Source organism: Pristis pectinata, chromosome 11 (genome assembly GCF_009764475.1).
Source record: "Pristis pectinata isolate sPriPec2 chromosome 11, sPriPec2.1.pri, whole genome shotgun sequence".
Taxonomy (NCBI): domain Eukaryota; kingdom Metazoa; phylum Chordata; class Chondrichthyes; order Rhinopristiformes; family Pristidae; genus Pristis; species Pristis pectinata.
Genome location: NC_067415.1, coordinates 24804104 through 24817386, shown reverse-complemented (window position 1 = coordinate 24817386; position 13283 = coordinate 24804104). Strand labels below are relative to the sequence as shown.

The 13283-nt window shown below is 39.7% G+C and overlaps 1 protein-coding gene across 13 annotated transcripts in view; it reads left to right on the top strand.

The window, feature by feature from the left end:
* The window catches only part of pds5b (PDS5 cohesin associated factor B), a 194857-nt gene that overhangs the window by 7482 nt on the left and 174092 nt on the right, over positions 1-13283 (top strand). For 4 of the 13 annotated variants that reach the window (XM_052026031.1, XM_052026035.1, XM_052026034.1 and 1 more), the window contains one exon: positions 1923-2082. The exons of 7 other annotated variants lie outside the window; for them this stretch is intronic. The gene's annotated coding sequence lies outside the window, so the exon portion shown is untranslated. Of the gene's footprint in view, positions 1-1922; positions 2083-7871; positions 7903-13283 lie in introns of all 13 variants that reach the window. 2 more of the 13 variants (XM_052026036.1, XM_052026038.1) reach the window with 2 other exon arrangements.

Here is a 13283-nt window from a genome sequence, read left to right as displayed (position 1 = left end):
CAAGAGGATCTGATACAGGTGTTTGTAAACCATGAAGGATATTGGCAGAGTGGTGGAAGGGTCACGAGCCAGGGGACATAGGTGATTGCAAAAGAGTCAAAAACAAGAAGAACGAAAACCTTCATGCAGTGAGTGTTTTGAATATAATGTGGATTGCCAGAAGAAGCAATGGAAGCAGATTCAATTGTAGCATTCAAGAGGGAGTTCAACAAGCATCTAAAAAGGCAGAATTTGCAGGGATGGGGTTAGTTCCAGCTGGGTTGTTCTTTCATTGAGCTAGTGCAGACTTTATGGAGTAAATGTTCTCCTTCTATGCTTTAACCAATTCTAGTGCTGGATGGCTTTGTGTAGTCAGAAATGTCATGAAGGTTTGTAACTAGCAGGGTGGTCAAAGGCTAACTGGAGATAGCCAGCCAAGCTTGACACTTCTTGAAGCGTGGTCACTTTTAATGTAGACCCTCAAAGTCAATTTGCACACAGCAGATATGCAAACAGCAATAGGATTATCAGGTCTATTTTAGTGATGTCAGTTGATGAAGAAATGTTGTCCGGAACTAGATGGGCTGTGGTACGTTACTGTCTTTTATATCTTGTGAAATAAAATTTTGTATGAAGTTCATTAACGTGACCTCATCTAAAACTTTGGTGGTATCCTAACTTGCACTTTTTTCGTTATCTGTCACCCATGTATTTGTTGACCAGTACCTGTTTGGGAAGATGCCACTATAGAAATTATTAAACTATTGTTAATAAAATATAGTGGAAGGTGTATTTGTTTAATAAAAAAAAATCAATGAGAATATCAGCAGCTCAAAGAAATGGTGTTGATTTTGAACTGGATATTCCAATTTGCAGGTATCTCTATTAATAGTTGTGCATAAAACCTCTTGGTAGCTGACCTTTTACTAAGTTTCAGATTGTTCCCTGTTTCATTGATGCTGTAAGGACTCAATTAACATGTTTGCTTCTGGGCTAATATTGTAACAGTATATTAATTAAATACAATGTTGCTGTGAAATATGAGGTTATTAAAATGTATTTTATCTAAACTCTGTATTAACAGGAAGAGAATCAATTAATTATGGTTGATATGATCACCTTGAATTTTGAAATTCTTGTTTATACACATTTTGTGAAAACTTTTTGCCCAATTTGAGCTATTTTATATATTGAAACAGTGCTATGCGTGGAGTTTGCAATTTACCCAAAGTTGTAGATAAGCAACTGAGAGAAGTGCCACTTGTGGAAGTGAGGTGAATTTAATATAAAATCTTGTAATCTAATGGAACAACCAAAATATTTTGTGATGTAGAATTGGGTGAGCAGATCAAAAGTATTGATTATATTTTGTTCATTGCTACAATTAGGACAAGCTTCAAGTTGAACTAAAATATTGATTTGGATAAAGCTAATCTACATATTAATTTGGAACGTGGGAAGTTGTAATTTATGTTACAAAATAGAATACTGGGCAAAATAGAGAAAATAATTACATATGGGAAATATCCTTGCATTTATCATCTTCATTGCTATTCAACCACATGAATGCCACTCACACTGTAGATACCTGCCAGTTATGACATACGGTCATGATTATTCCCACGTTTCTGAAAAGTTCAAATAAATGTGATTGAAGTTGAAATAATTTTCTTAGAAGGATTTCTTCTTCGTTTCAGTCAATATGGGTCTCCTGGTGTTTCGTTGGAATCTTGGAAATATGTAGCTCATCTGTAATGTGCCTTGTAACAGCATTGTAGTGGTCCTTTGACTTGGATTTACACTGATTTATGAGCTTTCCTGCTTTAAAGACAATAAAATCAATTTTTATCTTGTAACATTTTAAATCAGAAGATTTTAACATGACTATGAATTGTTTTCAATCATTCTCATTTTTGGTCTAGCTAATTGTTTATTCTGATCAGGGGCAGCATGGTGGCATAGCGGTTAGCGCGACGCTATTACAGCGCCAGCGATCGGGGTTTGATTCCTGTCGCTGACTGTAAGGAGTTTGTACGTTCTCCCGTGTCTGCGTGGGATTCCTCCGGGTGCTCCGGCTTCCTCCCACATTGCAAAGACGTACGGGTAGGTTAATTTGGGTTTAAAATGGGTGACGCGGACTCGTTGGGCCAGAAGGGCCTGTTACCACACTGTAAATAAAATTTTTTTTAAAAATTGAAGTTTAATTTAAAGGGATATTTGTGCAGGAATTGGAATACTTGAACTTTTTTTGCTTCAGTCTCTATCAATTGTGCTTGGGTCAGTGTTAGTTGCAGGTTGGATTATGTGTCAGAGACGATGGTATTGGCTTTTGTTTCTCTTACCCCATAAAAATGACAGAAGCTTTGTGACTTTTATGCATGCACACTGTAACTTGGAAATCTTGAGGATGCTGTCGGTGATTATGGATACTTTACTACTTGCAACATTATGCATTGCAGTGGGCAGAAACTGCTGGAACTGCTGTTAATTTTGGCAATTTCAAACTCCTCCTCTTATGAAATACCTTAAATCTTGCACTTTGTTACATGGGGTCTGTGAGTTTTTAATAGTACAAGCTATAATTGTTCAGCAACCTAACTGGCCAAGTGTGCATTGAGGTTTTCCCACAAGAATAGTTCAAAATACAATGTGTTTCAGAAAGGGAATAAAAAAAGTATCTTTAGTAGTTTACGGTCAGTCTTGATTTTGAATCAAAAAGTAAGTCTTGTCAGTGACAGCTAGTGTTCATGCATGGTGGCATAAAGTTCTTCAATGAAAAGGCAGCTTTTGTTTCTGTTTATCTTTTAACTATGTATCTTCCTTGGTGACATTTGAATTAATGGTTTTGTTAAAAACTACCTATGTGATGGTTGGCAACAAATAATTTGCTAGAGTAACTCAGCAGGTCAAGCACCATCTGTGGGAGGAAAGGAATTGTCAATGTTTTGAGTCAAAACCCTACATCAGGGCTAAGAGTAGAGGGGCAAGGTGGCCAATATAAAGAGGGGAAGGGGAATTGTGAGAGAGGAGCCTGAGGTGATTGGTGGACTGAGGAGAAATGTAAGATGATAGGCAGGTGATGCCAGGTAGGAGAAAGTGTGATGACTCTTGCCTTTGAGGACATTGCAATCTTTTTATAATTTTAGTCATTTTAAATGGTGAGATATTAAAGAATGAATATGACCAATATGTTAGATAATGATTTAATTTTTGAAGATGTTTGGGACATGTTTTCAGTACAAGACTCTTATCTACAAAATACAGGAGACTGTATATGTGTGATTGAGGTGATGCATCTAAGAATTATGGATATTATAGTTGTATCTGACACACATCAGTTTCCATTAAAGTCTGGTCTTTTACTCTGGTATTAAAAGTGTTTGTGGGGGAGGGGGAGACAGAAAATTTTGGAAACTGTTGTTAAATATATTCTAGAAGGGCACTTTGAAAAATTCAAGGTAATTGGTCATAGTCAGTCTGGTTTTGTGATAGTAAAATCATGTTTAACTGTTTTTATTTTAATTGAAGTTCTTAGGAAGCACGTGCTGCTGATGAAAGTAAACTGGTAGATGTATACAGATTTCCAGAAGGCATTTGATGAAGTGCCAGTGGAAGATCATTACAAAAAAATAAGAGCTAATGATGTAGGAGGAAAAATATCATTGTGAATAGAAAATCGGCAGGCTAATAGGAAACAGTGGACATGATGGGTCTTTTTCTGATTGGCAAGGGGCCTCAACTTTTTACAATTTGTATATAACTTGAATGAAGCTACCAGCGGTCTTGGATATTTAGTGATGAACAAGGTGGATGTATAATTTTATTCTGGAACACAGTTTAAGGTTTGTGGAATTTCAAAGAAGAAATGGCACTTGTGAAATAGCTATTTTAACAAAAGTAATTGTGATTTTTTTTGTTTTGTTTTTTTCAAACAATATATAAAATGAACAGTCGTTTGGTGAGGTAAATAGGGTGATGGATTCTATTTGGGATAAGGACTGGACTTCTGCCAAAGTCATGTTGTGTTGCTCCTGTTTTTCACAATAAACATCCTTGAGCATTTATTCATATGATTTTAAAATTTTATTCTGTATTCTTGAGTTATATCAAATGAATTAATTGCATTTGAATTTCCAACTGAATCTGTGTTAACTATCAGCTAGTCAGTAAAGGATGCTTGGTCTAACTCTGCTGTTCTTAGAAGTGGGTACTTTCTATCAATAAAATTTCAGTATGACATTCAGTTGGCTATTTATGCCTACTGAAACTGCTTTACAGTATTTGAATTTGGTAAGTGAATTGACAGTTTTTGTTCCTCAATACAATACAACATCAAAATTTATATGGAAACATGAAAACTTGAAATGGATATGTAATGACCGGATAGTGTCATGACCTTGACCCTCTTTACCTGTTAAAAGTTTAACTGTATCAAAAGCAGGATGACAAGCAGGTAAATTGGTTGATTTATTAGTACAATATAGCTTCAATAGTCTTCCATCCAATGGTTTAGCACCTGACTAACCAGAGCCCAGTTCCCATGCTGCTTAGGGCCTTGTGAGTTTAAAGGAAGTTTAGAAGTGGGGCCTCACTGAGCTTGTTTCCAGCACTCCTTTTAAACTCATCAAAGTCCATTTTTGCATGCACCCTTGAAACTGACCAAGCTTTGTTTCCTGCGGTCTAGTTACACTCAACTGGTATACTAAAAAGTGAGTTGTATAATAGAATCGTGTTGGGGTATTGACATAGAATATATAACAGTACAATCCAGGACCAGGCACTTCAACCCATGATGTCTGTGCTGACCATTAATAGGAGTACCATCCAACAGTCCAGAAGATCTGCCAGTCATAGAGTTGTACAGCACAGAAATGGGCCCTTTAGCCCACCACTTCCATGCTGACTTTTTTACCCTTCTACAATAATCCCATTTGCCCGCATTAGGTACATATCTACTGTGCCTTGCTTATTCAAGTGTCTGTATTAATGTCTCTTAAAAGTAGTGATTGTACCTTACTCCACCATGTCCTCTGGCAGTGAGTTCCAGATATCAACTACGCTCCATGTATATACAAAAAACTTTCCTCTCAAATCCCCAGTCCAGCGTCACAGAAACCCCGAGTGTGCCAGATTATCAGAGTTTTATTATATGAAGCAAAAATAACATGACATGATGAAAGTATTTTGAGTTAATGTTGAAAAAGAATTACAGGATATACATCCTAGATGTAAATCAACCAGCAGAGGGGTTTTTATTTGTTTGGTGAGTTCATAGCCCTCTTGGCTTTGAGTCAATGTTCTAGATTCAAACTGCTCTCCAAGACTTACTGTAAGTAAACTGGGTATCTACTTTTTTTTTGCCTACTGTGTGAGATGTTTAAACTGAAGTTCCCTTTGTTTAAAGCCCAAAAGCACACTTCTAGAGTTTTTATACTGTCCTGGCCAACATTCCACCTTCACCCTTTATTACCCAGGGTCACTCATTCACTTGTTTATAATATTCTACTGTACCAAACTGAATTGCTGAATTTGCTTTGATAAGCCATTGTGTTTAATTGTAAGCAGGGTGCTTTGGCCCTTTCAAGATGTAGTAAGATGTTGTTTTCTTTTCAGAACTTTGTGTTGTTGTCATATTTGTATTTATGCATTGCATTCCTTGGTTCCCTTCTCACCCACCCCCCTCATTCATATTAGAGATGGAATAAGTGTGGTTGCATGTAGCTAAAATATCATTTCAGTGTGTGACATGGGTTGTTGCTTCTGCTTAAAATGTGAATCTGCTGTTATGATGTAGTGATCTGATCTTTTGCAAGGCCTTGGATATTTTTCATGGTGGTGAGCTTGTGTTTTCGACCATCCTACCTCCACAAATTCATGATGTCTGAAACCAATTTCATTCCTCTCCCCAAGCATTTTGGTCTCTCTAAATTGGATTGCTTGCAATTTCAATGACCCATTCAACCTAGAGCTGAATCTCTGACCTTATGTCCTGGTTCCCAACTTCTGGTGGCACGGTAGCGTAGCGGTTAGCGCAACGCTATTACAGCGCCAGCGATCGGGGTTTGATTCCCGTCGCTGTCTGTAAGGAGTGTGCGTTCTCCCGTGTCTGCGTGGGTTTCCTCCGGGTGCTCCAGTTTCGTCCCACATTCTAAAGACGTACGGGTAGGTTAATTTGGGGGTTTAAAATGGGTGGCGTGGACTCGTTGGGCCGGAAGGGCCTGTTACCACGCTGTAAATAAAATTTAAATAAGACCACTATCATCCCAGTACTCGAGAAAAACAAGGTAACGTGCCTTAATGACAACCGCCAGTGGCTCTGACATCCACCATCATGAAGAGCTTCGAGAGGCTGGTCATGGCACGTATTAACTCCAGCCTCCCAGACAACCTCGGCCCACTGCAATTCGTCTACCGTCGAAACAGGTCTACGGCAGATGCCATCTCCCTGACTCTACACTCGTCTCTGGAGCATGTAGACAGTAAAGACACCTACATTAGACTATTAGAGAAACAAAAGACTGCAGATACTGGAATCTAGATGAAAAACACAATGGTGCTGGAGGAACTCCAGAAGAAGGGTCCTGACCCAAAATGTTGACCGCCATCTTTTCTCCACGGATGCTGCCTGGCCTGCTGAGTTCCTCCAGCATCATTGTGTTTTACATCAGACTATTGTTTATTGACTGCAGCTCTGCATTCAATACTATAATTCGAAACACACACATCACCAAACTCCAAGATCTGGGACTCAACACCTCCCTCTGCAACTGGATCCTTGACTTCCTGACCAACAAACTGCAATCAATAAGGATAGGCAGCAACATCTCCGCCACGATTATCCTCAACACTGGTTCCCCACAAAGCTGCATCCTCAGCCCCCTACTCTACTGTACATTTATGACTGCGTGGCCAGATTCTGCTCTAACTCCATCTAAAGTTTGCAGATGATACCACTGTAGTGAGCCATATTTCAGATAATGATGAGTCAGATTACAGGAAGGAGATGCAGATCCCAGTGACATGGTGTCATGACAATAACCTTTCCCTTAATGTCAGCAAAACAAAAGAGCTGATCATTGACTAAAGACATGCACCTGTCTACATCAATGGTGCTGAGGTCGAGAGGGTTGAGAGCTTAAAGTTTCTAGGAGTGAACATCACGAATAGGCTGTCCTGGTCCAACCACATAGATGCCCTGGCCAAGAAAGCTCACTAGCGCCTCTAATCCCTTGGGAGGCTAAAGAAATTTGGCACGTCCCCCTTGACACTCACCAACTTTTATTGATGCACCATAGAAAGCATCCTATCTCTGCATCATGGCTTGGTATGGCAAATGTTCTGCCAGGGACTGCAAGAAGCTGCAGAGAGTCGTGGACACGACTTTGCACATCACGGAAACCAGCATCCCCTCCATTGACTCTGTCTATATTTCTCACTGCCTCGATAAAGCAGCCAACGTAATCAAAGATCCCACCCACCTGGGACATTCTCTCTTCTCCCCTCTCCCATCAGGCAGAAAATACAAAAGCCTGAAATCATGTACCACCAGGCTCAAGGACACCATTATGAGACTATAGAATTGTTCCCTAGTACGATAAGGTGGACTCTTGACCTCGTAATCTACCACGTTATGACATTCCACCTTATTGTCTCCCTGCACTGCACTTTCTCAGTACTGTGACACTTTGCGTTCTGTATTGTTTTACCTTGTAATACCTCAATGCACTGTGTAATGGATTGATCTGTATGAATGATATGTAAGACAAGTTTTTCACAGTACCTTCGTACAAGTGACAATTAATAAACCAATTCCAATTTTGCCGTTGTAACTTTGTTCACCTCCTGTCCTTCTGGCATTTGGTATTGTAGCCTTCATCTCTATTTATTTTCAGATTTGCAATACTGCCCTATCTTCCAGTTGAGGTAAGCTTCAGCTTGCATACTATCCAAATTGTATATCCTGCACTAATTCATGTCCCTGTCCTTATTAACATGGACTGCCTTGCAACACCTTTAGGCCTTCAATTTCAAAAACCTAATCTTGGGTTCAAATATTTTCATAGCCTTTATATCTCCTATCTGAAGTTTCAAGTCCTACAGGATTCTGTCTTTCCTTGCACTCTTCATTCCTCCTGATTTGACCCCACTGGCAGCAGCAATACCTTCAACTGTTTAAATTTCACATACTAATATTCCCTTCCTAAAATGCTGTGTCCCTCCTGCCTCTTCTTTCTTTTAAAACCCTTCATTACACCTTTATCTTTCATTAATTATTAGTATTATTTTGTGTTTATAATCAAGTTGTTGTTTCTGGAGCTGTGTTTACTGGGCATTCATTCAGTAACAGAATGATCAAAAGTGCTGCAGGTTTTCTCATATTGCTAGTGAAATAATGACCATTATTATTGTGATTAATAACTTAAAGAAATGAGACTAGAAATCCATGATTGTGTTAGGCAGACTTATTTCACAGTTAATCTTACTTGCATTGCCCAAGCTCTCAAAGGTAGTTGGCAGTTTCTACTTTATTACCTAACTGGATTATTAAAAATCCAATCTGAAAATTGCATTGCTTAGGAATAATTGTAGTTTTGACATGTGTTCCACTGTTCTCTGGAAAAAATGGTCAAATTGAAGTTGTGTTATTAAACTCTTGAAGTAGGAAATCAGACTTTCATATACATGGCACCTTTTCAAGATGGTAGGATGATGCACAGTATTTCACTGCAAATAAAATACTCAATGAATAAATTTGGGATGTTAGAAACGTACCCACCTATTAGCATACAACAAACTCCCACAAACTGCAGTATGAAATAGACAAGATAATCTGATTCAGCTGTTTTGAGGAGGGTATAGATATTTTATGGGACACTAGGAATAAAACTCCCTAGGTCTTGTTCAACACGATGCACTGGTTTCTTTTGTATCCATCTAAGAGAGCCAACAGCCTCCATTTAACTACGCCTCTGTTGCACACTCCCTCAGTATACCATTGGAACATTAGACTAGATTTTTGTACTCTAGATCATTCCTTAATGGTTGGTAATTAGTGCTGCACGGTTGAAACTCCTCCCTACTGAGGTATGGCTGACACGTGAGCATCATATTCTGCATTTATATTGGCGGAATCTTTCGTCAGGAGGGAGTGAAGAGTCGCAGGTGTTCAGTGATCAAATCCAACTTGTATAGGAAGTCAGTAGACAAGTCTCAAAAATACTGACTTATCTGCTTTTTAAGTTTGTTTACCACTCCCTTGCCTTGAAGAATAACTATCTCTGTGAAGTGAAATCATACTTTCTGAACAAAGCAAATGGTCTCACTTGGTCAAGTTGTAAATTTATAGTGTTCATGGAATTTGGTTTTACTGTAAAACTCCGATAATTTGGCATGCTCAAGACTTTGGGGCTGCTGGACTAGCAGATTTTCAGGATTGTTGGATTTTATTCCTATTAATACTATGTAATAGAATTGTGTTGGAATATTAAAATGTTTCCAGTGTACCCAGTAAGTTTAAAGGGACCATGGAAACTGGAGCAGCAGGGGAATTTGGCAACTGGCCTACCGGAGAGTTTCAGGGAAGTGAGGAAACGAGCCCCAGTGATTTTTGGGGAGCAGGCAAACTTCGCCTGATGTGCCAGAAAACAAACCATTGGGATTTTCGAATAATCAGCTAGTAGATTATCATAAGTTTACTGAATGCAATAGAATGATTGAGAAATAGCATTTGTTGAATTTCCAAATCATTATGGAATTGGTACCTTTTTCATTGTGTGATTAATCATGATGGACCAGTACCATATTCACCAGCACAATATGGGGATGGGCACCAAGTTCTGTTTCCTTGCCAGCGTTAACTATTTCTTATTTATGGGCTGGGGGGAGGATCCCATTCTCTGTTGGCTGCCTTTCAACAAAGGATAGGATGCATAGTATTGTAATTTACAATGAAATGCTTTCCATTGTCATGACTGATAATGCCTAGAAGATCGTGGATGAGGTTCTGGGAGAGAGATTTGTGAAAGTTATTGGTATCCACAGAATGACGTTTTAGTTCTGTGGGCATATAGAGAAGAATCTGAAGTGGTGGGAGTTTAAAAGAGGTTACCAAGCCACTCTTGCTAGTCAGCCTTGCAAGATACTATTTTCTTTAATTTTGATAACAAGGTGTAAAAGTATAATTAACAATCAGGCCTTGATTGGTAATTTAACTTTGAGAGATAATTTGTGTAGAAAATATTTAATGGAAAAATAAGAATTGTATATACTAGTGTGCTATCAGCACTCTGGTACTTTTGAAAACTGCAGTTCTGAAGGAATATCAGTTTGAGGAAGATATCCATTATTGTAGGATTCAGTAGTTAGTTTCTCCTTGCCAACTGTCAGGCTCTGGTTTAGTGGCATTCTCGGCTTCTTTCTACAGGGTGACCAGGGATAGGAACTGAATATTCTAGGATATTTACTATGTTGTAGGAGCAAAAAAGGGAAAAGAGGTGGGATGGTGGTATAAGTAAAAAGAGAAAATCCAATGTAATGGTGAAGACGAACATTAACCTAGAAAAGCTCATGAAATCTATTTTGGTGGAACTAAGAAACACCAAAGGGAGAAAACATTGGGGAGAGGATTATCTCTAGTCCCCCAGATAAAAGTGATAATGTAAGAGATGGAATTAAACAGGAAATTAGAGATGCACACAAGAAGGGTACAATTAACCATTGGTGACTTTAATCTACGCTTAGATTGATCAAACCAACTAAGGTGTAATATTGTGCAGGAGAAATTCCTGGAGTGTGGGAGTGTTTACCTGACGAATTTTTTTTTAGGCCAATATATATTGAAGAACCAGTTGAAGTATGGGCTGTCCTAGAGTGGGTACTGTGCAAAGACAAAGAAATAATTAACAATCTTGTATGTGGTCCTTGAGGGAAGAGCAACCATAACGTGATAGTTCTTAATTAAGATAGAAGATGAAGTTGCAGAATTGGAAAGTAGGATCCTGACTCTGAGCAAAGGACACCAAGGATTGGGGAATTGTACTTGGTAGGTTGATGATCGATGGACAATGTTTATAAAATGTATATATCAATTACAACTGATACTAAATCTGGCACAAGAATAAGCTGGGAAAGTGGGCTCAACTGTGGTCTCCAAAGGAAATTAGATATGGTATTAGATCTAAAGAGGGTTCATTTAAAGTAGCCAGAAAAATTGGCAGGCCTAAGAATTTGGAGAGATTAAGAATTCGGTAAAGAAGTCAAAAAGACTGGAAAGGGGATGGGGTTGGCGGGGGGGGAGGTGGTTGGAGGTGCTGTATAAATGCTGGCTTGTAGGGAATGCAAAAGCTTTTGTAAATAAGCGAAGAGAAAAATATTACTCAAGAAAAATATAGAACCCCTAGTCAGAAAGTGGGGAAACTAAAACTGGAAGAAAAGAAATGGTAAACAAGTAAATGCAGAGTTTGGTTTCCCCCTCATAAAGGAGGACACAAATAGCCTCCGAGATGTATTAGGAAACCAAGGCTCAGTGAGAGGGAGGCATTGAAGGAAATCGCTGATGGGGACTAATGGGGATCAGTGCTTGGGCCCCAGTTATTCTCAACATATTTCAATGATTTGGCTGAGATTACTACATTTTGTAGATGACACAAAGCTGGAGGTGGGGCTGGAAATGTGAGCTATGTGGAGGATGCAAAGAGGCTCCAATGTGATTCAGAGAAGTTGGGTGAGTAATGCATGGCAATGCAATTTAATGTGGATAAGTCTGAGGTTACCCACTTTGGTTCTAAAAATGCATTATTATCTGAATGGTGGCAGGTTGAGGAAACGGGAAATGTAACAAAACATGGGTGTCCTTGCACACCAGTAAATGAAAGTGTGTATTTAGGTGCAGCAAGCAGTTAATAAGGCAAATAGTATGTTGCCCTTCATTACAAGAGGATTTGAGTAAAGGAGCAATGGTGTCTTGCTGAAGCTGTACAGAACCCTGGTGAAACTACTTGGAGTTCTATGTGCAGTTTTGATCTCCTTATCTGAAGAAGGATATTCCTGCCATCGAGGGAGTGCATTAAAGTCTTGCTAAGCTGATCCCTGGGATGGCAGGACTGATGGATGAGGAGAAATTGAATTGGTAGGGCTGCATTTATGGGCATGTAGAAGAATGATAGGTGACCTCATAGCAACGTATACAATTCTTAACAGGAACTGATGGACTACAGGGAGAATGATCTCAAAGGCTAGAGAGTCCAGAGGTAGGGGTCACAACCTCTGGGTATAAAGTATGCCATTTAGAACTGAGATCAGGAGAATTTTTTCTGCAGAAGGTAGTGAACCTGTGGAATTCATTACTGCGTAAGCAGTAGAGGCCGAGTCATAAAGTACAGTCAACATGGAGCCCTATAGCCCTCACACACATCTCCCTCTCCCCTGACTTTCTTATTCTGGCTTCTGCCCTCTTCCTTTCCAGTCCCAATGAAGGGTCTCGACCCGAAACGTCGACTGTTTATTTACCTCCATAGATGCTGCCTGACCTACTGAGTTCCTTCAGCATTTTGTGTGTGTGTTGCTCCAGAAAGGGGGGGGGGGGGGGAGAGGTGTCAGAAATGATCCAAGTGAATGTGAGGGCAGGGTGAAAGTTAGCTGCGAAGATGGTAAAGTTGAATAGTTCCACGCAAATGCAGAAGGCAGCATCAATGCAGTCATCGACGTGGTGGAGAGAGATTTGGAGAGCTGTGCCAGAGAAGGTTTGGAACAAGGGCTGCTCCATGTAGCCAATGAAAAGGCAGGTATAGCTGGAGCCATGCAAGTACCCATGGCTACACCTTTGATTTGTAGAAAGGAGAGGAATCAAAAGTGGAAATTGTTCAGGATAAGAACAAGTTCTGCGAGGTGGCTGAGGGGAACTGGTGGATCCGTGTTCCAAAAAGAACCAGAGGACCCTGAGATCTTTTTGATGGGGGATGGATATGTATTTGGACTGGATGTTCATGGTGAAGATGAAGCATGGGGGTCAGGGAATTGGAAGGTGTCAAAAAGATGACAGTCAAGGTATGAGGAGATAAGTTCAGTGTGACAAGACTGGGTGGAAACACTGGGCCTTCCAGGACAATCCTGTTTGTGAATCTTGGTTAAGAAATCGAAGAAGCAGTGTGGAGTTGGGACACTATCAGATTGGAGGCTGCTGAGGGGAGATCCCCCAATGCGATTAGATCTGTGAGGGTCTGGGAGACAGTGACCTGGTGTATGTCTGTGGGGTCCTGGTCTGGGTAGATATGAGGAGGTATCTGAGCCACCAGACCACAACAGCA